Source organism: Rhagoletis pomonella, unplaced genomic scaffold (assembly GCF_013731165.1).
Source record: "Rhagoletis pomonella isolate Grant_MI unplaced genomic scaffold, Rhpom_1.0 Rhpom_scaffold_00004, whole genome shotgun sequence".
Classification (NCBI taxonomy): Eukaryota; Metazoa; Arthropoda; class Insecta; order Diptera; family Tephritidae; genus Rhagoletis; species Rhagoletis pomonella.
Genome location: NW_023458558.1, coordinates 9864397 through 9890413, shown reverse-complemented (window position 1 = coordinate 9890413; position 26017 = coordinate 9864397).

The following is a 26017-nucleotide window of genomic DNA, read 5'->3' as shown; positions in this document are numbered from 1 at the left end:
CTGCCAATTTGAGTTTGAACAGTTTCAGGCCTCTTTGTCACAACAATTTTTTTTTTTTGTATTATGTCGAATTATTTTTTGTTGTTTTACGTAGTTTTTCCCATTTGTTGCGATCGTGGCACGTATTGTAAGTTTTGAGTGCGCTTTTAACGCTTTTTAAGTTTGAAATATTTGTCATGAAATGGCTCGTGATGTGCAATTTTTTTCCATTTAGGCGAGAGGAGCGAAAATTTTGTTAAAAAATAGAATTACTAAAGTTGCGACGAGCTACTTTTGCAAGAAGCGGAACTTATTGCCGCGCGAGTGACCGGAGAAATATTAAATTTTATTGGAAAATCATTTCAGGCAAATAAGTGGGAAGCGAGTGAGAGTATAGTTATTGTGTTATATTCTTCTGCCCGTAAGCAAATATTTTTTGCCCTTTCAATGAATGATCCTTTGCCGAGAGCATTAAAAGCGATTTGTAGATTGCGATTGGTACAAAGTGGGACAGAGTCGAAAGAAATTAGAACTCAAAGTAACCACTAAATATCAAGATTCAATTTTAAGTGATAAAAGAAACTTTGTGAACTTGCTGTCTTAAGCTTCACATACATATGTATACATATATGGTAATTATGATAACCCTTGAAGCCTTGAGTTTAGTGCTAATTTTTTCTGTCGTGTCTCCCCTTATTTTTTCTAAGTTTTTTCTAAATTTGGTGTAAGTCACGCAGCCATAGAATAATATTTGTCAAAGATATGGCGAAAAATTTCGATCCATTCCTACAAAGTTGTATATGTATATGGGACGTTCCATGTCAAACGGACCAAAGCTCTGCTCAAAATTCTATGCAATAGGGATTAACGTAAAGCATTTCAAAAGACTCGTAAATTTATAATGTAACAAATAAAAAGTGACAGAATTGAAAGTTCATCATTACGTAAATGCTACAAAAAAGAAGGTAGTTCCATTGTCACTTTTTCGTCGCCATATCAACAACCTGACAATTAAGTAGATTGTGACATTTCGTGCTACCGTATCCAATATCGTAAATCCTCCATTATTATTATTAATTCTTTGTTTATGTACAATCGAAATTTGAACAAGCAAAAGGTATTTTGTTGGTACAATAATTTTGGGTTATTGTGTCCAAACGCTTAACCCAAAGCAAAACATTTTAACACACACGTGTGGTCAAACAATTAAGCGTTAGTTTAAAATAAAGATTTCAAATTTTCAGATATAAATTAATGAATAACTTCGGTTTGAAATATGGATCTATTTGTGAAAAATACTGTGGTCAGCGTAGCCGGACTGATGAGGGTTATTTTTTCGAACCGCTGCCGAAAGCCTACAACGTGGAAAGGTATTTTGCGCAAAAATCCTGTGGTTTGCGTAACCCGAGTTTACATTCTCCCTGTCAAAATGATGATTATACCCCATTTTTAAATGGGTTGGGAGTTTTGATAACCGCAGATTTCGTCGGTTAGTTTATATTACAAATTGAAGTGTAATTAATATTTTAAGAAAACGTCTACCATCACTGATAGCATTTCATCAATTTAAACTTTTGTTTTACGAAAAATTACACACAGCAACAATCTTTGCGATTGTCAAAATTTTCTATGCATTTGTCAAAAATTTCACTAGCCTCATGAGCTACTGAAATTTTATTCACCTCATAGTTGTCAAAAATTTACTTGCCGCAAACTTTGTTACCGATTCACACACGCCCTAACAATAAATCATCAATTTTGTTTCACACGCCCTCCAATATTGAACAGTGAAATATATTTATTTTTACCCAAAGAAACAACGATATTGTCGAAATTTACTAGAATTGGATAAGATTCACTTCTCTTAAAGTAATGAGGCCTATGGGTTCCAAAGTAAATCCGTTTTCAAGTTACTTGAAGGACATGGACAAAGACAATATCGAAATGTGTAATTTCAGTGTCTCAATTATATCAGAAACAATCGTATCCGATATAGAAAACTGTAATAGTCCTGGCTAGCTATATTGTGTAATAATCAGATGACATAATGACATAAAAAAATTATTTTATTAATGTAAAAATAAAGATTTTGGCACGTAAATAGTTATCGAATTTAATGTAAAACGTTTTTAAGATAAAATATTAATTATTTTTAAGAGATAAGTGTTAATACAACAATTTTGTTTATATTCCCAAATTTAGGATATAAAATCCCCTCCACTAAAAAACTTAAATTTGGTAATGCCGCTTCAAATTTTTTACAATTGAGCAATTGTCAAAAATCTCCTTTTTAATCAAAAAGTTGTTTATTGAAACTACCTTCTTTTTTGTATCATGATTACGTAAATGCTACGACACTTAGAAGACGTCATGTATTTAAATGCGCAAGTAAATTTCCCATTCAGTTTTCTTTTATAACAGTCGTCAGTTATTAGATAAAAATAGATTCTAATATCTTAAGGCTTGCCAATCACGAATATGGCATCAGAGTTTTGATATTCAAAATGGCGGATCCAATGTGACGCAAGATTTTTTTTAAATTTTTGGATTCACTTAGAATTCTTTTGTCCGGAGGATATCGGGGTTGCAGATTACGAACCTGAAGTCAGAAGGAAAATTAGAAGTGGCGGAGATAAAAAATTAAAATCGATTGGATTCATTGAAAACTTTGCAATTGGGAGTTTTAAAAGTCGCTGGTTATAAATCTAAAATTAGATTTTAAAAATTCAAAATGATACACTCTAAAAAGTGCATGTAAAACTACTACTGAAAAGTATCTTTTTTTCAACCATAACCTGTATAAATATACGCACAAGATTTTCAAGGTTTAATTTTGAACATGAGGTGTTTAAAATATACACATGAAGTGTTTAAAATTGCCAAAATGTTGAAAGTAAAAATAAATTTTTTAATAATAATAAACATTCATTGCTAATGTTTACTCAATTTTAAGCATTTGATGTGTAATTTTGCTCTACCCGACAAATTGGTATGTAAAAGTAAACAGCAAGTGTTGAATTTTATTACACTGTGTGAAAAAATGGACACATTAGGGGAGGTATTATGATCGCAGCTTAGTAGGAAAAAGACAAAGGCCATATTGAAACTCAATATATCTGCAGTAAGAGTCCTTACCGGCGTCATTAGAGGACACTGTGCTATAGAACCAATGATTCAACGATTACGAATACCAACAGATACTCTCTGCAGAGGCTGCCATGATGAGTATAAGGAAGAGACAATTGACCACTTTCTGTGTCGATGTGCAGGCCTACAGACGAAGTGCCTCAAGAACTTGGGTTCATGCTTCATCAACAGTCTGGCCGTGTTAGCAGAGGTGAAACTGTTGGATATCCTCGACTGTATCAGGGATAGTTATCGGTTCAGTAGAATAATGACTTGAACGTACTCTTTCGAGTTTAGGTACGTGTGTTCTCCTGACACTCACTTAAAGAACTACACTAGAAACAAATTTTTAATTTAGTATAACAAAGTGCAAGAGAGAGATTTTCGCAACCTTGCAGAGTGCGGCCATATTTACTTTTTATCACATTCATAAAGTTTAACTGATCAAATTGTTCACATTGTCTCTACTTTCATAAATAAATTTAAAATTTAAGCAGACAAATGCCTTAAGCCAAATTTAAAATTGCGCGGCGGGCGTACCTGATGTTTTGCTTTGTGTAAAAGTGTTAAAAAAAGTTGTGATTTTTCGAACAGCAAAGAGGTGTGAATTAACCATAAAATACGATATCGAGCTGAAATATGGCATACTTACTAACGTAAAAATATTTTTTCTGTGAACTCAGCGAAATTCATACATACATACGTACGTATATATGCATGTACGCCAATTCAGATAATAAAAAACAAACATATGTACATATCGGTGACTTATTTTCAGTACGACCTATCTGGAGTTCCAACAAAAAGGAACTTTTTGATGTTAGAATCCATCTGAGACATAACTGTCATCACTGATTGCAATTTTAACTTTGAAATTCATTAGTTAATTCGTCTAAAAAACGACATACATGACAATTAAGTCTAAGGTGGAATTTGGTATAGGAATTTCACATTTGTGAAAACTACAGATAGGCCATATTGAATATAAGCCCTCGATATGCTACATACATATTAGGGCGGGTCGAAAATCTAATTTTTCTCAGATCCCTTGGTAATAGTGAAAATATATTGTATCATGAAGTCAACAACATGCCTGCAAAATATTAGTATTTTATTTTAGTTTTAAGAGCCCGCGCATCGACCGCAAAGTGACCCATAGCACACTAGTCGAAGAAGACCAATTCTTGTTAAAAATTGTGGGTTCGGCAAAATGGTTTGGTGTATATTATTAGATAATGAATCCGTTTAAGCAAAAGATAAAGTCAAATTTCGTTTCTCGCAGCTTTTTAGCTAATCGTTAACCTCAAGATTATCTGTTTTCAATAAAATTTGAATTGGTCTCTTGATAATTGCACTGGCTTAAAGTCAAAAGCTTTAATATTGCTGGTGTGCATTTAGGTCGCTGGTTCCAAATATTCTAATCTTTTTTTAATATTAGCCATAGTTTGCGAATTTTTGAAACATAGGGACGATTTCGGTAACTCTTATAGAAAAACCATTATTTTCCATCATCGTAGAAAAGTTTTGTTTATGCAAAGTAGTATGGAAAGACTGAACAGGCACAACTTCTAGAAACACTAATTGGTTTACTTATGTTTATGTATAGAATATAAAAATTGCAAATATAAGAAAATGACAAAAAACTTTGTTCAAATATTTTTTTTTATTTTAAAATAATTTGTTTATAATCCGAACGATTTTAATCATATTATTATAAAAAATCTCGCCTTCAATTTGGTAATTATTAAGTATCGATCGAGTAACATTTACCAAAGTTATATGGAAAAATTTAACTGGATCTCCAGTTTTTTTCTAAAAAAAATTCTCTTAAATTGTATAAATAACTTTTAAATGAAAGAACCGGATTCCAGAAAAGTGTGTTAGGGAGTGACTTTTTTCGTTCAAGCTAAATGCAAAGCAATATCGTCCAATTGGAGAGTCCTGAAAAGGATTTCCCAGGATATGTTAAATACTATTGCATTTACCTACAGTCACTTTTTCACATCATGGAATTAACTAAAATATTTATGTATATCTAATCACTTATTGCACGTCCCCTACTTTCATATAACGGCAGAATTAGAGACCGCGAACAATTTTCAAGACTGCAGAAATGGACTTAAAATGGACGTTTCTCACCCTAATTGTATTATGCTAATGTACATATGTAAATACTTATATGCTTGAAACTACTATTAACTTATCAAACGATTCGCAATCTTTGACAATACATGTTTGACTTCATTCACCACAATCTTGAAAACTGACCAAATCGGCCCATGGCCCACTTAATATTATATAAACATCCGAAAACATTAGAACGTTTGAAATATATCTCGTCTCACTTTTTTGAATTTTTCACTTGGCTGCTGAAGTAATGAAGAATTGAAAATTCATAAGGGAAAATTATAGTTTTTGTAAGTTTTATCTTGACAACTTAAAAACGTGTAGACTTATTGAAAAATGATAAATGAACGTGAGATACTAAATTTAATAACCCTTAATTTGGTATATAGTCCTGTTTATAACAATTAACGCATACCATAGATATTACAAGCCAAAGTTAAATTTTAAAATTTCATACACTTTGATTCAATTGCGCGGGCTAAAGATAGGTTTCAAATTAATCTTTCGTGGCCAATAACAATTGGCTTAGACCTAAGACATCATAATATTACTATTACAATACGGTCAAATGCCTTTTATTTTCCCCCATACAAAATCGACCCAGCCTAATACATATGTATGTAAGTAGATAAATAGATTTTCCAATGAAACTGCAAATAGTTTTGCGCTTGCGACAAGCTACAAATCGAATAAGTATGCCAAAAAGTGACATTAAACTATCATTGTTGCTGCAACGTTACACCAATTTTCACAGTATGCTCGTATGAACGTATGTATGTATGTATGTGTATTTAAGTGCGCGGCGTAAAATAGTGTTGACAGCTTGAAACCGTGAATCAAAATTGCTCGTCAAAGTAGGCGGTCGTTTAACACAATCTCTCCTACACACACACACACACACACACACACATGAAAGTGCCATACATTTTAACTTATTTTTGCAATTTTTCTGATGTCAACTTTATGGTTTCAAGGGGAGAGAAAAACGATTGGAAAACGCGAAAGCTGTCAAAATATAGCACAATCGTTAATAAAAACTCACTTCATGTTTTTTGTCTTATTTACGAATTTGGCAATGTCAGTCAATGCTAGTATTTACAGCTGAGAAGCGAGCGAAACAATTTTTTTTCTCAGGTTCAGCAGATTTTTGAATACATAAATCTGCGTCATATGTATTCTAAGGTATCGGACAATTTACATATTAACACGAATCACCTTCTCCCAAGCAAGAATATTCGCTTAATTCGGAGACAACTTTAAATTAACACTTAATTAGGCGCATGGGGTCAAGGCCTTCTTTCTAGCTTCCTTACTTGGCGTGTACACATGTGTCGCTACTCTCTTAAGTCCTGATCACATGCGACCACTTACGTACCATTTTTATGCGGAGGTAAGTGTTTAATTTTTTTTTTAATGTTTGCATTCGAAATTATATTTTTTTTAAGTAAACGATAATAAAGTACTTTAAAATTTTTTTGATAATGCGTACATCGTTTTTTCAATTGTAAGACTCTGTGTTTTTACACTTTTATTTGGGGTCACTCGGCGCCCCTTGCGCCTAATTGTGTGATTTTTTTTATGCGGTTTAATTAAAATTATAAAGCACAACATAAAACTACATGAAGGATAGTTTATATTTAAGGGCCACCATTTTCTTTTGCATTTTATTTGCTTCTCTACGTTTCCGTGGTATTATAATTTAATATATTATTAAATATTAATAAAAAAAGTATTCCACAAAAAAATTACCTTTATATATGAAAATAAAGTCGGCAGTCATTTTTAATGCAATGTAACAGTACAAAATATATAAACATTTTTTTTTGGCGCAGAATCCACCAGACTAAAAATTGGAAAAATTTAGTTTTATTCGAGCGTTTTCGGCCTTCTTTCACAATAAACTAAAATATTTCCTTGAACTCTTCGTTATCCACGTGTTTTCGCTGGAAAACAATTTGTAACGTAACAGTCTTTTCAACTACTTAAACTCTCAGGTAATTTTTTTTTTTGTTGAGTTAGAGATAGGGCTAATTCTGCAAGCAACAATGTAAGCTATTCAACGCGTTATTGTGCCATAATTAAAATGTATGTTCTTTCTAAGTTATATAGGCTCAGGAAATAAGAACTACGTAGAGAACTAAAAAACTCGAGAATTGTATTATTTCAAAAAGTAACGAGCCCAAAAGGAGCGAAATAAGAAGCTAAAAGAAGAAGAAGAAGGTTTCCCAGTAAAATAGTAAAATTATATTGGAATTATTTCTCTTATTTTTCTAGAACTATTATTATCCTTAAAAATGCAATCTCAAAAAGTGATGTACGATTTTTCGTTCAAGAGTTGTGGTAATTTTAACTGCCGTGTCTTTAAGTCTAACATCACCAAACCAAGCATCTGCTTTCTAACTCATTACATCATCTTCCAATGGTCATGGTTTCTGAAGGAAAAATCATAAAGCACCACTCAAAAGGGTATGAATAGTACTAAATAATCATAGTACTAAATACACCATTAGCGGCTAGTGGGATCCTTCTGAAGACGGTTGAATGCGCCAATCGAGGTCTTCTGTATTGTATGAATGTATATCAGCTGTTTCGAAACGGCTTAAAAAATTTGGCGATATCTAATCGCAGTGGTAAAATTTAACATAACAAACCTTAAGTGTAAGATTCCTAAAAACTACTTTTAAATATAGTTAGTATACCCGAACGAGAAGTACTGGTATAAATGTACATTAGGGTGATCCTTAAAAACCAAATGAACGATTTTTTCAAGCTCTCTCCCTCGATCGGTAACACCATGGTCATAGATAACACATATAAAATGTCGCACAGGGTGCAAACATCAGGTTACCCTATGAAGACTCTTAACCCACTCCAATCGGACCAAAATTTATATGGGATATCTTCAATTACAGTAGTATCGATTTTTAAATATAAATGAAAAAAAAATTAAATGAAAAAATATATATATTTAATTTTGTGAGTCTCCATAGAGGTATCTGACCATCGGCCCCTTTGCGACACGCCTTAACCGACTTCAATCGGGACCAAAATTTATGTATGATATCTTCGACTATGGTAGTATCCTTTTAAGGTATTAGATGAACAAAAAAAATTTAATTTTTTGAATTTCTGTAGAAAAATCTGAGCTTTGAACCGTGTGCGACACGCCTTAACGGTATCCAATTTGGAGCAAAATTTATATGTGATATCTATGACCGTGGTATTACCGATTGAGAGGGTGACACAGAAGAAATCGGTCATATCATTTTTTTAAGGACCACCCTAATGTACATGTATTCATAGATAAGTAAAAAATAAGTAAAAATGTAAGCTGATTTATTAAAAATATAAAATACTCTACAACACAAATTCATCGAGCCGTACAGTAACACAAGGAGAATCATTTCTTCCATCTTCTGTATAAAAACAGAAATGTTTGCTCATATATATGTACATATGCACATACATATGCACTTACATATATGCCAGTATATGCACAGGTTTGTGTGCTTTCATTTATTTATTAAAGGACATACCAAGACTATTTTTTGTATAAATTTTACTACTTTGGCAAGTACGTAGCATGCTGATAAAAAAAAAAAAGAAAAGGGAATAGTGCATCCTGTTACTTTCACAAATCTTCTGCCTTATAACCCTGCACAAAATTATGCGACTAATCACTCAAGCGAGTATTCTACGATTAGTCTCAATGTGGTATAATTTGCCATTAATTATTCACAACGAGCAGTGCTACCGTTGTGCGACTAAAGTGCCAAATTGACACTTTTTGGAGATCGGTGCCCCTAGACACCGACTTTTTAAAAGTAGGCTTACTTTGACACTTTTCCAAAAAAATATGCGACTTTTGCCCTTTTCTTTGATTTAAAATTCTATATACACATTTTGACAATTCCATCGTAAATTATATTTTTTTACGTGCTTTTTCTAAAAAGCTTTTAGTATTTACTTTTCAAAGGCACTTAAAAATTACAACTCTGGCCAGATTTGGACTGATTTCAACCTCTCTTTATTATGTGAAATATTTTCCGAATAAATATCCAGAAAGAGCATGAATTAATTCACCGTTTTTGTAGCTGAGCATTTCCCCCAATTTATTTGTGTTAAATTTATTATTTATTTAATGATGTAAGTACTTTTTTTTAACTGCAGTTTTGTTTTCATACTAAATGCAAAATACGCATATTGAGTCTTTTTAATATATCCGTCATCAATAAGGTTATTATTTTAAGAGAAAAAACTATTTTTGACAATTTATGAAAAATAATGGAGAATAGTCATAGATGATATAAAGTCTACTCTAAGCAGCTTTTTTTGGCAGATTTTCCGTTGAAAAAAAGTTACGTTAGAGTCCATTTTATTTCGACTATGAATATGCCTGCAATGTCGACAGGCACTATATTCAAAAAGTGGTAGTAGTCGCACGTTCCTTTGCAATCGCTACCGGAGTCATAACGGATTAGTCGCGTTTTTTGCAGGGAACAAATAAATTTCAACCACACATTCTCAGCTCGGTGCCTTGGTTTCACCTGTCGCCGCTGATTTTCTCATTGTTGCCGTTGCCTTTTGTAGATTTTTTTTTGTAGCGCGCACTGCGAGAAAGTTGCGAAATGAAATTTAAGCGAAAAGAAATGAAAAGCAATTCGCAACAGAGTATTTTATTTGAAAAATAAATGTTATTAATTATATTTTTATGCCTGAGTGTTTGTGGTGTTGCAAAACATTCGCTGCTTTTTAGCTTGCCAACAAATACTTGCCGTGCACGCTGATTCCCTTCAATGTTTCTTCTGCCAGTTTGCGTTTGCTCGCAATTGCCATTCTCTCTTTGGCGATGGCGAAGGGAATTTTTGTAAAAGGATTAAAATTCAACAATGTTGTGTTGCATGAATGTGGGTGCATTCATGTTTGTGTTTTTTATTTTTTATACATACATACGTATTTTTCATTACTTGTGTCTTGTGTTGAAACCTTCGTAGAAAGCTTATTTTGTGTGAGCAGACACCGGTAAAAAACATGGAGTTCCACACTCAAGCGAACAATGCTGGCATTAAGTTTGTATGTTTCCTGTTTTTTTTTTGTCTATGTTGTAGCTTTGTTAATTGATGTTGTTTGATTTTTGCTTGAAAAAGCTTAGAAGATTCTATGCAATGTAATGGGAAGAAAACACTTATCTTAATTGAGAATATAAAGAGAAAACTATTTTTCCACTTATTTCAGGAAATTTTTTTTTAAGTAATTAAATACTAAAGCGTAATACTAACACAATTAAACAAAAAATGTGATATAATTCATACTAACACTGCAAACCATTTTTTAGAGTATTCTGAAATGTAGAGAAATTTTAAAGAATTCGTAAAGATCTCATCCGATTTTTTTTCCGAATTTTCTAAAATGAAATAAACTGTGCACGCTTCGATTCTTTTACGAAAATTCAGAAGAAAATCGGTAAAGAAATGAAAATAATGTTGTTACATATGTGAAGAATTTCGTGCAGATTTTTTTCAGAATGTTCTTTATTTTTCATACAGAAATTTCTTTAGAAGTTCGTGTCAACCACTTCATACAATTTTCTTTGAAAATCCATAAAAAAATCGTTATGGAAATGAGATACTCCTAAAGATTTCGTTAAGATTTCCGAAACTTTGGTTTGCAGGGAAGAAAGAAATATTCACAAAATATTTTTACTTATGAAAAGTCTAACAAAATACATATAGGGAAAGTGTCGCCTTTAATAACTGATCAGAAAATTGGACATAGCGTTTTTGTATGAATTTTATCTGTATGCTTTTTTAAATTTGTTGAACACATTGCTGGAAAACCTGTATATGTTTGCACGGAACCATGACGCAATAAACAGGTGAAGTAATAAAATCGCTTTCTCGCTTTATTCGGCTGCCTTAAAGTCAAATGTTAAAGGCAATTTTTCAAATAAGGTAGTGTCAAAATCTTTTTTCTCACTCTAATAATACTTTACCTGGTATAATTCCACCATGGGTAGGGTGCATGCAACAACACTATACGCAATAATTCCCACAACTTGGACATTAAAAAGCAGTTTCAGAAGTGAACTGGGCACTTTCAAAATTGTATACTTACAAATCCGTCCATTTAACTTGTTCATGTACTACTTTTTGACAAATGTAACCTATGTGCACTATTTTGCTTTATTACTCAATTGTTAAGTTTAAAAGTTGGTCTTATTTCTCAACGAGAAATTTGTGTTATTTCACATTCAATTGGGAAATAACACAAATTTGTGTTATTGCCGTTGTTGGAATCACTAAAAGTCTTCAATAATTTTTCTAGCGTTTCATTCTCATTCTCGAAGAAATATGGGCCGATAACTTTGTCTGCCATAACACTGCACCAAACAGTGCATCTGGATGGGTGTAACTGGTGCTAATGTGTTGCCCTTGGCTTTTCAGAGCCGCCCCACAATCTACAATTTTGCTTGGAAATGCGCTTCATCCGACATAAAAACATTACCTAAAAAATCAATTCATGTGGCTAATTGTGTAAAACGAATAGCGTATTGTAGTCGTTGTTGGTGCTCTTGCTGTAAGTATCCATTATGATTTTCTAAGAGATTAACTATAACATGCAGAAAAAAATAACAATAACATAAAAAAATAAGAAAGTTAAACGTGTTTCACATTGGTAGGTCTTATTTGGACCACCCTGTAGATATAAACTTTATTTCCCTTATACATATGTACATTAAATAATGATGCTTTATTTTCCTTTAAATTCATAGCGAAATTTAATAGCCTCATTCTGGGTTAATTTTCACTGTTATATGTACATATATACAAATTTATATAACTTTTTTTTTTTTTAAATTTCAACTCGTTGAGCTCATTTCGTTGGCAAAATGAAATAAACAAAAGCTCTCGAGTGTCAACTTGTATGAATAAGTAGCCAACATTGAAATGCATACTTACTTATGTACCTACTTACTTACGTATGATTGTGTGCAGTTCCTATTAATACAATTAGGGGATTCACAAGACGTGTTAACCGTCGTAAAATCTTAAGCTTAACATTTTTTTTATGTAAAATAACAGTTAAAATGGTTTTAGGGGGGCTAATTATATATTTTTATCGAATTAAAAACATTTCGGTGTAGATATAAATCCTCTAAAAGCATTTTAACGGTAATTTTATATATAAAAAAAAAAATAGGCTTAAAATTTTACGACGTTAACACGTCTTGTGAATCCCCTAAATATAAGTAAGTACAAAACGAGTAACTGTAAACACAAACATATGTAAGTACGTACATAATGAACGGTTACATTTAATAATTTATGCTTGTCGGCTTAAGTTGGTGAAGCGGCAAGTTGTTGCTGCTTAAATATAAATGATTGTCATTTAACGCTCCAACAATAAAATACAAAACATTTACGAGCTTTCACACCGCGGTAGGAAGGACACCACGCTACATTCATACATTTAATATTAACCAGTGCAAAACAAAAAATAGTGTCAGTAGTTGTGGCTCTTTTTTTCCAAAACTCTCTCATCTGCAATACATGCACATTTATATACAAATACCCAGTAATTTATGGTTATTTCGGCTCATACAAGCATACATACTTACATATGTAAGTAAGTTTATATGTACCCATGTGCGTGGCTTTAAAAGTGAATATTACATTCGTATTTAAAAGAAGCATGCATTTTGCCAAAACGTGCCAAAATTTTAAATACGAATTTACATACATATCCTGCAAAGCTCTCTCTACTCATCAACTATGAGTTTCGAATGAACTGTGTGACGTACTACAATAAGTAGTAAACTTCATAGATTATTGTGCATACCTGGAATTGTCTATGATGCGGAAAAACGTGGATGATATTTGGACTTACTTAAGAATCAACTCGTGTCATGCGTGAGTATCGCATACGTGTACAATGTACAATATACCGTACCCGTTCACCCATTAGCAACCAAAAAGTTCGCCGTACACACCGGGCTACGAAGTACATTTTTTCGACCGAATCTTGGTGTCGCCTTTTTCACATTTTTCGGTGACCGTATGTACATTCGGTAATAGTAAATTTGTCTAAAATAGTTTTACTGAATAGCCGAGCTACTTTCTTGGCAAATGTTTAATGATTTAGGGTGGAGAATTGAGATATGGTGGGTTAGTAATAGATTGGCGTGCTTGAGGTCAATGAACTTTAGAATAAACAATGACGTCGTTTCAGATACGACTGTAATTGCTGGGATATGAAGAAAAATTTATTTATTTTTTTGTTTGAAATTGCCGCCTAAAAATATTTAGACTCAGGGGTGTAAGGCCAAATTAGAAATGCCAAGTGAAGCCAAGTCCTTCTCCACTTGGTCTTTCAATCACAGTGGGGGCCTCCCTCTTCATCTGCTACCACCAATCGGTTCCGAGTTGAATACTCTAAAGGCGCAGCGAAGCACGCTGGGTACCTAATCGGACCATAAGCGATTTTTCGAATAGATCGGTCTCAGGTCAACCCACCGGAAAAATTTATCCTATGGGTTAATCCAGGCAATAGGCTATCTAGTTGCCTAATTTCGAGAAAATCTTTACATAATTAGGAATTTTTCGAAAAGATCGTGCCCTCGTTTTCCCAGCGGAAAGCTATACAAAAACCTTCTCTGTGTATTTACATAAAATCCTGTAATTTTTTTTAATTGGTTCAACGGATTTATTAATAATTGTCACGATTTCCGAAAGGACGAACGCTGTTTTTCCCCCTCCATGATCAAGAAGAGTGTATGGCGGTCTGAACTGCGACGACCTAGTCCAGAGCAGTTAAGATAACATTTCAAGTTTCCAAACTATGATTAATTCATACAAAAAAAGTATTAAGGACACTTTTTTGTTTTTAACATTTGCTGCATATTTTTACACCTTGTTCTTGTATATGCAAGCAAAATTACGCACCGGTTCGCACCACAGGAGCTGTAAAAATGAGGATAACGAAACAAAGTTGTAATTTTTTCAGAGTTCGTCCTATTCACAGGACTTAAAAACTTAATGGAAATTATTTGCAACTGAATGTTTTGCAAAGCTTGCATGTGAGAAAATCCATGTGATGATTGACAGTTGTTCTTTTTGGCGATTAAAGTGGCAAGCAGCTAGATGTCCTCGATTTTTCAAAGCGCCTCTAAAATTGTCTTCCGGATAGGGGTTTTTTCCCCATACATTGGAATTAAGGATGTAGTATGCAATACTTAAAGTGTTATATTGTAGAATGGAAATGAACGGTATGCTTTTGTTGGTTCATTCTAGTCCTTCACTTGTGTTAAAGCCATGCCCATTTTTCCAAAAATGTATAATAATATTAATTTGTACCAAAATTCTTCAGCACATACTAGTTTTCAATAATTTGGATCAAATATTTACTGGAATAGCATTTCTCGAAAAATCCGATTTCGCCCATTTTCAATACCAACCTACCTTGGATAAAGGGAAACCTACATAAATATATATACCAAATTTTGTTAAGATATCTCAATTTTTGGACGGGCAGATTTTTTTTCATTCCGGGCATTTATTTAAGTATACATTGGTCTATATCTATCTCAATTCGTTTTGGCTGTTACCGTTATGGGAAAAAAGTTATAATACCTTTGTGCAGAAGTGCGCTCGGATTTAAAAAGTATAAGGAATTATATATAATTAGAAAGGTATTTCAAAGCCGAAGTGCAGAAAATTACTCAAATTTCAAATCAATTTAATATAAAGCGAAAAAATCACTTCGAAATTAAAACTTATATAAATGCCATACAGGAATAAAGGCAAAGGGGAAGGTAAATTGAAATACTCAATATAATGACAAAGGTGAGGTGAATATGAAGATGAAGGAAATATTGAAGATAAAAATTAGGATAAAGGTAAAGGGAAAGGTAGCGGTAAAGATAAAGAAAAAAAGATAAATACAAAGATAAAAATAAAGATAAAACAACGATAGAGACAAAGATAGAAATATAGAAAGTGATAGAGATACAGATTAAACTGAAGAATGAGATATGTTGTGTTGTGTTATGGTGTCTTATGTTGTGCTATTCTATGTTATTATGTTTTGCTATGTTATGTCATGGTATGTTATTTTATAATATGTTACGTTATGTGATGATTTGTTGAGTCATTTTATGTTATGTTAATTTATGTTTTGTTGTGTCGTTATGTTATGTTATTTTGTGTTGTGTTTTGATGTGTAATGTTATGTTCTTCAACGCATTTCACCTTAACTAATCAACTGATCTCCCCTTAACTAACCTCGCATCAACTCCTCCCAGTACACCTCAACTTAACTTAACTTACCTCACACCAATGCACCTCATTTAATTTTAACTCAATTAAGCTCACTCAACCCAACTAATATTATTTCACGTCAACCCACTTTATCTCACCACAACTCAACTCACCTCAGCTTAACTCACCTTAAATTATCTAAACGCACCCCACCTGACTCACTTCACTTCAATTGACTTCACCTTATCTCAGCTGAATGAATTTCGACTGAAAATCAGATCGTTGTTTAAAATGACGATATTATGAAATGCGTGGGCAAGACAAGGACAAGAAGGCAAAAACATGCCTTTTTACAGGGTTGAGTGTAACATCAAACACATTTTGCACCGGAGAAGGGCAACGTTTTTTGGAAGAAACGAAATCATCATTACTCATTTGTTCATTTTACGATTAAATCCTTACTCATTTGCTGATATTTTCTGGGATAAATCTCTCACTAATTTGTTTTTCAGTATTAACGTTTTACATCTATGTAGTGGTAAATGTGAGTAATGTGTTTTCAAGTTACTTCACGATTATGTTTTTTTCCGTGCTTTTATCCTGCTTTACTATTTCCCTTTGCAGATAAATTCACTATAATAACGTTCGTGGTAAGTGTATGTATACGACTTGTACGGCTAATTAACTGTGTTCACTTTACATATTTTTAGCTTTTGTAGATTTGCACTACTGACATTTTTGTACACACTGCACAAATGGATAAAGATTTTTATTACATTAGTGCTCCTTCAACAACTAACTATTTATATAGCCATAAGTACTTACTGATTAACTAAAAATTTAAACATTCCGTAAGTTGTATTGTAATGTATTGTATTATATTGCATTGTATTATTATTGTAAATATACAATCCACTTTCAATCAAAGTGTCCGCTCCTGCACCACATGCCTTGGGTGTCAAAATGTAGGTACAAATGCAAACTAAATTTCTTTGCCTTCTTCAATTTCCAACGAATTGGTATGATAATTTTACACATCTTGTCTGTACTAAATAATTTTGCATTTAAGTTTTGAATTCAAAGCACTGTAGTCCGACCAAAGTAGGTGCTAGTGCACGTCAGGTAGTCATTAGTCTTAAATAAGCCGCTTTAGAGCGTACGTGAAAACTATAGTTTTTTTTTCTCTATGATGGAGAAAAAGTTGCGGTGAAAGCCATGAAAAAAGGATAAGCATAAGCGTTGGTAGTTAGCGCTAACAACTAATCATTGTCTCTTTGAGAAAAACGAAAAAGAGAGTTCTATATTTGTTTACACATTAAATTAATTAATCTTGCAAAAGAATAATCGTTGTTAGATAGATATCAAAGCATACTTTCAAAGTATTCATCTTCATCTTCATCTTCATCATGCAACCTAGGAAAACTGAGATTTTGGGTTTTCTATATATAATATGGATTTTCAGAAAAACTTGGTTTCATAAATTCGCCAGCCAACCGGCGAATCGGTTTTGATTGGTTTCGGTGTCGCTTTTTCGTTACAGAAGTTTCACTTCAAAAACTTTTTCAAATCTTAATTTTGCTCGGACTGGAGGTGAAAACCACGTTCTACGTTCAGCTGCAGGGCTGAATACATTTATAATTTTTCAATGCGTTCGGTATACGCATATGCTATTCAAAATTATAAATTGCGATATTTAATGCTGGTAATACCATCACTAACTGCATTTGCGCTCATAAGTAATGCTGCAAGTTCACAAGGCTGTTAAAAACCATATCTGCGTGGCGATGTTCGTGACAGATAAAAGTTTTACTTTACCAAAAGCAAAGGTATCTCGCATCAATAAGCATGCTTCAGTTGTCAAATAAGGTAAGCAAGTCGTAAGTTTTGATTCGGTCAGATATGTACATATGTATGTGCCTGCTTACTTTCCGGAAATTAGACAAATTGAACACTTAAATCTGCTCACTGTGATATAAAATTGGTTTCGGAAATGAAATTTAATACACATCGGTATTGACCTGATAAAGCTCAAAGACAACTTATTGCTATCGTCATTTGTCTACAATTCCTCTTTTTTTTATTTACTGTTTACGTACTGGTGCTCAAATTTCGAAAGAATATCGTAATTTTCCTGCAGCTAAACGATAATAGAGAAAGGTGTGTCAAACGTAAATATCCATACTTTCTTCGTAAGCGCACCGCATTTTTAACGGAGCAAAGCTTGAAAGCAAATCAGAGAAGGAGGACAAACGAAGAAATGAAGGATGCAGGAAGTAGTCTTGGAAGAAAAGAAAAAATTGATTTGCCATTGTGCGCATATAAAGCATTCATAAATTGTATTAATTTGCATCGGACGAAAGGACGAGGAAATCAATTTGAAAAATGCCCAACAACAGCAACAAAGAACCATCCTTCTATGAATGCAGCAGCAAGACGCATATGGAAGTATGTATGAAAGTATATAGTATAATAACACATTTGAATCAAGACTCGTATGTGCTAAACAAATTTTTGTCAGCCCTGTAGGAAAATTCACTATTTAGAACTTTGGTAGCTTTAGAGCCATGACTTTAACTTGCAGTGTCCATTGACATAGTGAATAAATAAGTGCATAATATGGCTACTCAGGCCGTACGACCCGATTCCATTAATTAGGCAACCATACCTGTTGGTTGTATTCACTGAAATCAGAGTTGTATTCAGAGATGATTCCAGCTGTCGACAATCAGCTCTGAATTTCGGCTCTCGACAGAGCAGGCTGGCTTTGCCTGTTAGTGTGCTCAAGCGATCACCAAACCAGGAGAATAAAACTCCAAAATCGATACTTTATTTTTGGAAAGTAAACCGGAATACCTTCAATAAAAAGTGTAAACAGTTTTATTATTTGGACAAAGGAAAAGGCAAGGACGGATTTCGGTATAAGTTACGATTTATTTTCGGTATAGAGACATTTCGGAAAGAGATGTCATTAATTGCAAGTGATTCAAAGTGATCTCAATCATATTATGTACTACTGTGCAATATGTGATGATTTTCTTGCAGGGAAGAAAGCTCAATATCAGCCTCAAGACAACGCAGCAAAAGTATGCTAAGAAAACTAAAAGCTCAAGCACTTTTCCTTGTATTTCTTTGTGTGTTTTTTGTTTTTATTGCAAATCTTTGTGAACACAAACGGTTATTATGCACAAATACGAGTATAGCAATATCTCGCCAGCAAATAACTCTGCAATTCAACTTGAGTGGATCTTAGCAGACGGAATTCCTGTTGCTGCTTTTTATACTAAGTATGAAACATTTAGCTGCCATGCAAGCGAAGGCGATGAGAGTTGCTATTTTTTGCGAAGTGGTTGTACTACAGCAATACGTTTGCCAATAGTTGCCAATGTTTCTACTATACTCGTATGCATGTAGATAAGTATGTATGATGTATGTATGTATGTATTATGTTCCTCGGCTCAACTCAAGTAACCCAACCATCTTTGTAATGGCACACAATTGCAGTTAAATCGTAGTTGATTGCAATCCAATGAGCGTTGAATGAGCTGAAGTACATACATACTTTAGTAACCCATCTGCATAGCCTTATACACACACACACACATACACTCATGCATAAGGGCAAAGAAAACAGTATAGATATGTATATGCTTGTAGAAGTTGGTACATATAAGTTTAGATACACTCCCGGACCAAATTATGGACACAGAGAATTTTTCGAAATTTAGCAAAAATTTTGGCTTTGATTTATTTTCGCAAATTTTGTATAAAAATATAATTCATACTACATACAAATGTTTTTCTTTTTAGAAAAAATCAAAGTATGCAATTTTATAATACAATTAAGTTTAGTATAACAAAGTGCTAGTTTGAAGTTGCTGAAAAATCGCTTTGATTTTTGGGATTTTTTCACGCAATTTCTGCCATAGAAAAAAAAAAGATTTTGCAAACATATTTTGTATGGAAGAAACTGCGTGAAAAAAATTCCAAAAATCAACGTGATTTTTTAGCAACTTTAAACTAAAATATTTGTATACTAAAATTGATTGGACACTACAACTGCATACTTCGAATTTTTCTAAAAAAAATTATGATGTAAGTTTATTGAATTTTCCTGAGTTTTGCACAAAATTTATAGATATGTATGTTTTTTGTAGCACTTAGTGTGAACTATATTTGTGTAAAAAATTAAATAGATTAAAAAACTTTGCATACATTGCGAAAAATTCTATGTGCCAATACTTTTGTGTGGCAGTGTATGTATGGATGTATGTGCATAGTTGCGCGTGTCGCTGTCTGTCTGCCATCGTAACTACTATTCCGCGCGACACAACATGCTAAACTGTTGATTGAACTCATCACGCGCGTGCCTGCCTGCCAGTCAGGCCATTGCGCTGTCAATGTCGCTCAACTAGGCGTATGATGAATATACGAGCAGCAACTTTTGCACACAAACTTTTGTTAATAGTTGTACAATTATTGTTGGCAGTTGCGCTCAGCATGTAACGCTTTAGCAAAAGTTTCACTCTACACTTAATTGATTTTATTATTCTTTATGCGCCGCTACTTCTCCTTCACTTTTGTCTAGTTGTCTCTGTTTTTTATTATTGCTAGGCCGTCTCTTTTTCGTTGGCATGTGTGGTGTTAGCGTATGTATCAGCCTAAGTATTATGCGACGATATGAGTTTTAACTTGTTGCGCTGTGATGACAGCAGTCTCAGGTAAAAGTGTGCGCGTTTTTTTTGTTGTTGTTTTATGAATATGTATTAACTTGGGTATTCATTTGGTTTTATGTGTTTTTAAATGGCCAAATTAGTTCTTTTGATGTTGCGTGTAAAGCGATTTTTGTTTGCCACTTGTTTTCAGCTAAGTGAAGTTAATTAAACCAAATGTATTCATTATGAGTATTAAATGTGAGTGATGAGCGTTCAGTGGTATTTAACGAGTTGGTATGTTTGTCAAATTATACAGTGCAATAGCCATCTGGAGCCAGAATGATTCCAAACGAAGGTCAAACTACTAATCAAGATAGTGAAATCCAAAAAGCCATATGTGTGCTTAGTTAATATTTTTATTGAATGATCTAATTAATGTAGATCTTTTTTTTTTATACAGCGGCAAGAAAGCAAATAGGACAGCGACATTTTAATAAGTTTTGGCTGTTTTTCTTTTGTTGATTGAAATTTTACTATTTTTCTATTAAAGTATAGCTTCCCACCCCTACCTCATTTTACACATAATTAGCTGCATATATATTATGTACAAAAATTAGAAAAATGCAAAAAATATTCACCAAATTTTCAAACTTTTTACTCAGAATTAAAAAAAAAAAAATGTTGTTCAGAAAAAATCAAGTCAGAAGGACGATATTCGGGAATGGTCTCGAGTTAATATTAATCCTTAGCACATACATACATTTTTGAAAATGAATATTGCAAAATTTCAATGTAGCATACCAATAAGCTGAAGTAAGTAGCTATGACCGAAGAATTAATAAACAAAAATTTCAAATGCAATTTCACGGTTTCTCAATGCACGCCCATAAATTTGAAGAATTTCGACCAATAGCACAGAGCAAAGACAACACTTTGCCTGCGAAACGTCAGCAAACAAAAACAAGCAAATAAAGCTTTGAAATTGAAACTGTCAACATATTTACCTCGAAATGCTTGCACCAAAATTCAGTTCAGCAACACAAACAGCGGATGGCCACGTCGCGATGCCTCCATGCTGCTTGTTGTTTTACTCACAGCGCGCGCGCGCTTTTCCTTCGTGGCATTCTGCACAACATGCGCTCATTTGTGTGCGTGTGCGTGTGCGTGTGCGTATATCTGTGCACACATGTGCAGCTAGATTTTTGACCACAATTTAGGACGTGACATTGAATCACTAAATCAGCGCAAAATCATTTGCAGTCAACCGACCACGTCGATGAGGCGACGCCGCGTACGTACAATGCGCAATGTGTGTGTGTGTATGTGCGTGCGCGTACATCTTGCATGCTGCATCATCCCAACTCCAGGGGCAGTTGGCAGTTGTTGATTTCATTTATGTTGGGTTGCTGCTGGGGATCGCCATTTTTTTTTTTTTTTTTTGGTTGCTGGTTGTTGGTGATCGGCTGCTGTCTGCCAGCTGATGGCCGGATGAAAGTGAATCCAATTGCACATAACAGCAGCAGGCGAGCGTGTGTTAAAAATCACACAGCATCGACGAGGCAAAGCACGCAGATCTCACTTCCGGTCGGTTAATTTTTGTGCGTGTGCGTGTGCTTAGGTGCGTCTTGAATTGACGGCGTATATTTGTGTATATATATATGGGGGCGTGTGTTCGTAGTTTAGATTTCACTTTTAAATCATCTCAACAAAACTGAATTTGACTTGCGCGCATTTCGAACACCAGGCGCAACTAAACTCAATTTCACTTACGTAAAGCAACTCAAAATAGAATTCGTTTAGGAGTGGCAGACGTGACGTGTTAAACAATTGTGTGCATTATAACTTATTAACGCAGTGAAGAGCTGTACAGCTAACTGACCTAAAAACAAACAGAAAATAACTTTTAATGTGATGAAAAAATGACCTTGCAAATCGTAAAAAAATCGCCTTAATCCGCGCCCAAAAAAAATTTAAATCGATCAGATTCCCTTTAAACTTTACAATCCGCTGTTCGGTTGTTTACTACGAATTAGAAAGCAGATTTTTAAAATTCAAATTGGCGCATCGGTATTGGATGTACCATTTATTCAAGATAGGATAAAGCCTAACGTACGTACGAACGTACATGGCGTATGAGTTACTTAGACGAGACGAGAATATTACTCATACGCCATGTTTGTACGTGCGTAAGTGTGATTTTGATTATTCCGTGGAAAATGGTAGATCCAATATGGATAAGCCATTTTTAATGTTTCAAACTTGATTTCAGAATAGTAATCAGCGACCTTAAGAGCTCCGATATTAAAGTTTTTAGCGAATCTGCATTTCTTAGGTAAAATACAAGAACATAATACCGGCTATGCCACTTTTCCTTTTTTAGTGTTGGGTTCTTTAGAGGTAAAAAAGTTGTACATAAAAATCTTATTTGCAGTTAGTTTAAAGGCCTAGGTGCGCCATATTGTATTTTTCAAATGCTCACACTCGCAGTGGGCGGCCTATAGATGATCATTTCAAGACTTTATTCTTTTGTAATCAGCCCCATAAAATGTTGGTCATCATACAAGCGTGGTTGACGTGGAACGTCCCATATATGTATGTATGTATATCCATAGGTTTCTCGGACGCGGTACTAAAAGAAAGCTCTCAAACGATGGTTAGCCTATATATAGCATTTTCAGTTTAAATGAAACCATTTTCAACTTAAGTGAAACTTTTTTCAAATAAAAATGAAAACTTTTTCAGGTTAAGTGAAATCATTTTCAAATTAAATTAAACCCTTCTCAGATAAAGCGAAACCTTTCTCAATTAAATGAAACTTTTTTTCAAATTAGAAGAAACATTCTTAAAAGGAAGTTTCATTTAATTTGAATAAAGTTTCATGGAATCTGAAAAAGGTTTCATTTAGTTTGAAAAAGGGTTTCGCTTGACCTGAAAAAGGTTTCATTTAAACTGAAAATTCTAGTGTAAGGTTGCCGCTTATTTTCGATAAAAAAAAGAAACAACGAAAACAGTTTAATACAGATATGAAATGAAAGGTATTTTTGAAATCTAATACCTAAATATTTTTATCGAATTGTCATCGATTTTGTTATCGATATTTTGATGGACGTTATAATCGATAGAGTATAAAGGCAAAAAATGAAGATAACGGAAAAACGGAATAACATGAATGTTATTAAAACGAACAGTGGTAGAGGTTGGGATCTACTTTGATAGAGAAAAAGAGAGAAAATATAACCATAAGCCATACCTTAAGCAAAAGAAGATGTGTGTATGTATAGACAGATAAGTAACGTCAGTTTCACTTCTACAGTGTGGCCCAGGCGCACTTACTTTTTTAATATGATTTTTCTCATAACCAAAACTATATTCATTTTGCTTCGGTGTGGAAAAGATTATCTTAAAATAATGGCCATAGCATTTATTGCAATCAGTTGACCAGCAGTGCATTTGTGGCATGCCACTGCAAATAAAAACTTCTTTATTGTGTATTTATGCTACCATATACACATGTACATACGTATATTTAGTATGTAATCTCTGACCCCATTTTAAAGAAGTATACAAATATACGATTATACGTATATCTTTATGTTTTTATAGGCAGGCATACGCATGTTCGCTTGACTTATTGTATGCATGTATATTGCAAAGCATTAATAGTTCCACAGCAAGCGAATGCATAAGTTCTTATGTGCACTTACTTATGTACATATGTATGTATATGTGCGAATAAAATAACCAAAGTCGAATCACTGCAATTTATCAAACCACTTTAATTGTAAAATAAGTGTGTATAAAATGAATAAAACGCACAATATCGAGTGCTTATACTACTCACATATATTTATGTATATATATATCTGTGTGTGTCTTTTGTATACATACACTGCATTTATTTTTACACATAAGCTACTTATAAAAAAAATATCGTTGAAAGAAGATTGCCATATGGATTGCGATGTAAAAATAACTTTTGTATTTATTTATTTTTATTGTTATTTTGTATGAGTGTTTGCGTGTTTATAATGCATACATATGTATTAGTTGGACTGCCTGCAATCAAAGCTTTTACACAATTCAATATCCTGATATTATATTTCCAATGAATTGCGAAAATATTTCACTTACTATTGCCGTTAAAGGTTTTATTATTTTAAACTTTTTAGTTGTGCACCATAAGATAAATAATTGTGGTAAAAGTGTCAATATATACTGACTTACCTAAAGACATACATATATATATGTATACAAATGTATTTATGCATACTTTTGTGTTCATAAAAACTGAATTTTTATTTTCATTCAAACTCATCACATACTCGTAGTTTACAAAGGTACATACATATGTACATATATGGCCATGTAATTTGATATGTTTGGCTTGGCTGTATACATATGCCTCGGTGTTGTGGTAAAAATAATTTTCATATTCATTTTAATTAATATTTACTTTTTAAATATTATCTGGCAAGTGTAAAAGCAATTTGTGCACCGCTATAATTGGGCCCTACATACTTAATTTGCGACAGTAATCTATTCGAAATTGAGAGATTGAAAATTTTAAAACATTGATCCGTATTAACGGCGCAATTAATCTGATCAAAATTGTGCCTTGACAGACGGCAGTAATGCGGATTTACGAGCCGCCAGGTCGTAGATTCGAATGCTTCTATATTTTTTAAAGTTGTTTTTAGTTAGTTGTCTTTGACTTTTGTAGTAAAATTAAACTCTAAAAATTTAAATTAATTAATAATAAAAAAAAATTTAAAGAATTTAAAACTAATGAAAATAAAACAAAATAAAATTAAATATATTAATCAGATAAAATAAAAAAAAAAATTAAGCAGCAATAAAAACAATTTTTTTTTTGGCAATCGCTCCAACGGAGGATTGAACCTATGACCTGCAGCCCTTCCCTCTCGGCTGTCGCGCATGAAGTAGTTGGCTGCGTATTTGTTTGCTCAGAGAGCGTAGAACACGAATAAATTTCAAAACTAGCATGGACATCCACCTTGTCGTCGGTAATGCAGTCACCGTACTAATTCAAATAATTTCTGATTCAATTTCAATTGGATTACTATCTGAATTAGTATGGATAAAAAGGTCCATGCTAGTTTTGCCCTTCTCTGTATTCTGCACTCTCTGAGTTTCGGTCAGTGTTGTCATCGAATATTCCCTTGATCCGAGTTAAGTTTGGGAACTAACTTCGCTTTGTCACTTATGTCTTTGGTAAACGAAGACAAGACGAAGCATCTCCTGTCATCGAACAAACAGTCAGGGTATTCACGCTCTGCGACAATATAGAGAATTTCGTTCACTTGGAAACCAGCATCAACACCGATAATTATGTCAGCATCGAAATCCACCGCAGAATCACGCGTGCCAACAAATGGAAAATAGGGCCACATATCGCCAACTGAATGTGAATAGCTGTCACATTCGTCTTCTGCGTTATTTGGCCCGCACTAAGCCATATCCTACCCAGAATCTAGATGAAATGGACACGGCGGCCACACAAAAAAGTCTTTACCAGGAAGGAATGAGTAGAATAGGTCACGGCTATCCTGCTGGTTGTAAGCTAAACGACAGGGCAGATAACATGATTCACTCCAGTGAATAATCACTTAACCTCAATTTTTGTTTACCTGACGAATTTTGTGTGTTTTCAAGCCCAGATTAAAGCGGCTGCCTGCGTCCTGTGGTGAAGTGTGCGAGAGGCACACTTAGCCCCTTTGGGCCGATTGTGGTACTGTTTTAGAGCTCGTGTTCGATCTCATGCGTTCACCTAGAAGTAGGATCAGTTAGTTAAGTTTATAAAATGCGAGAACTCATGAATGCCATTACTAAAGTCCGCCAGACATACAAAGAGGGGAT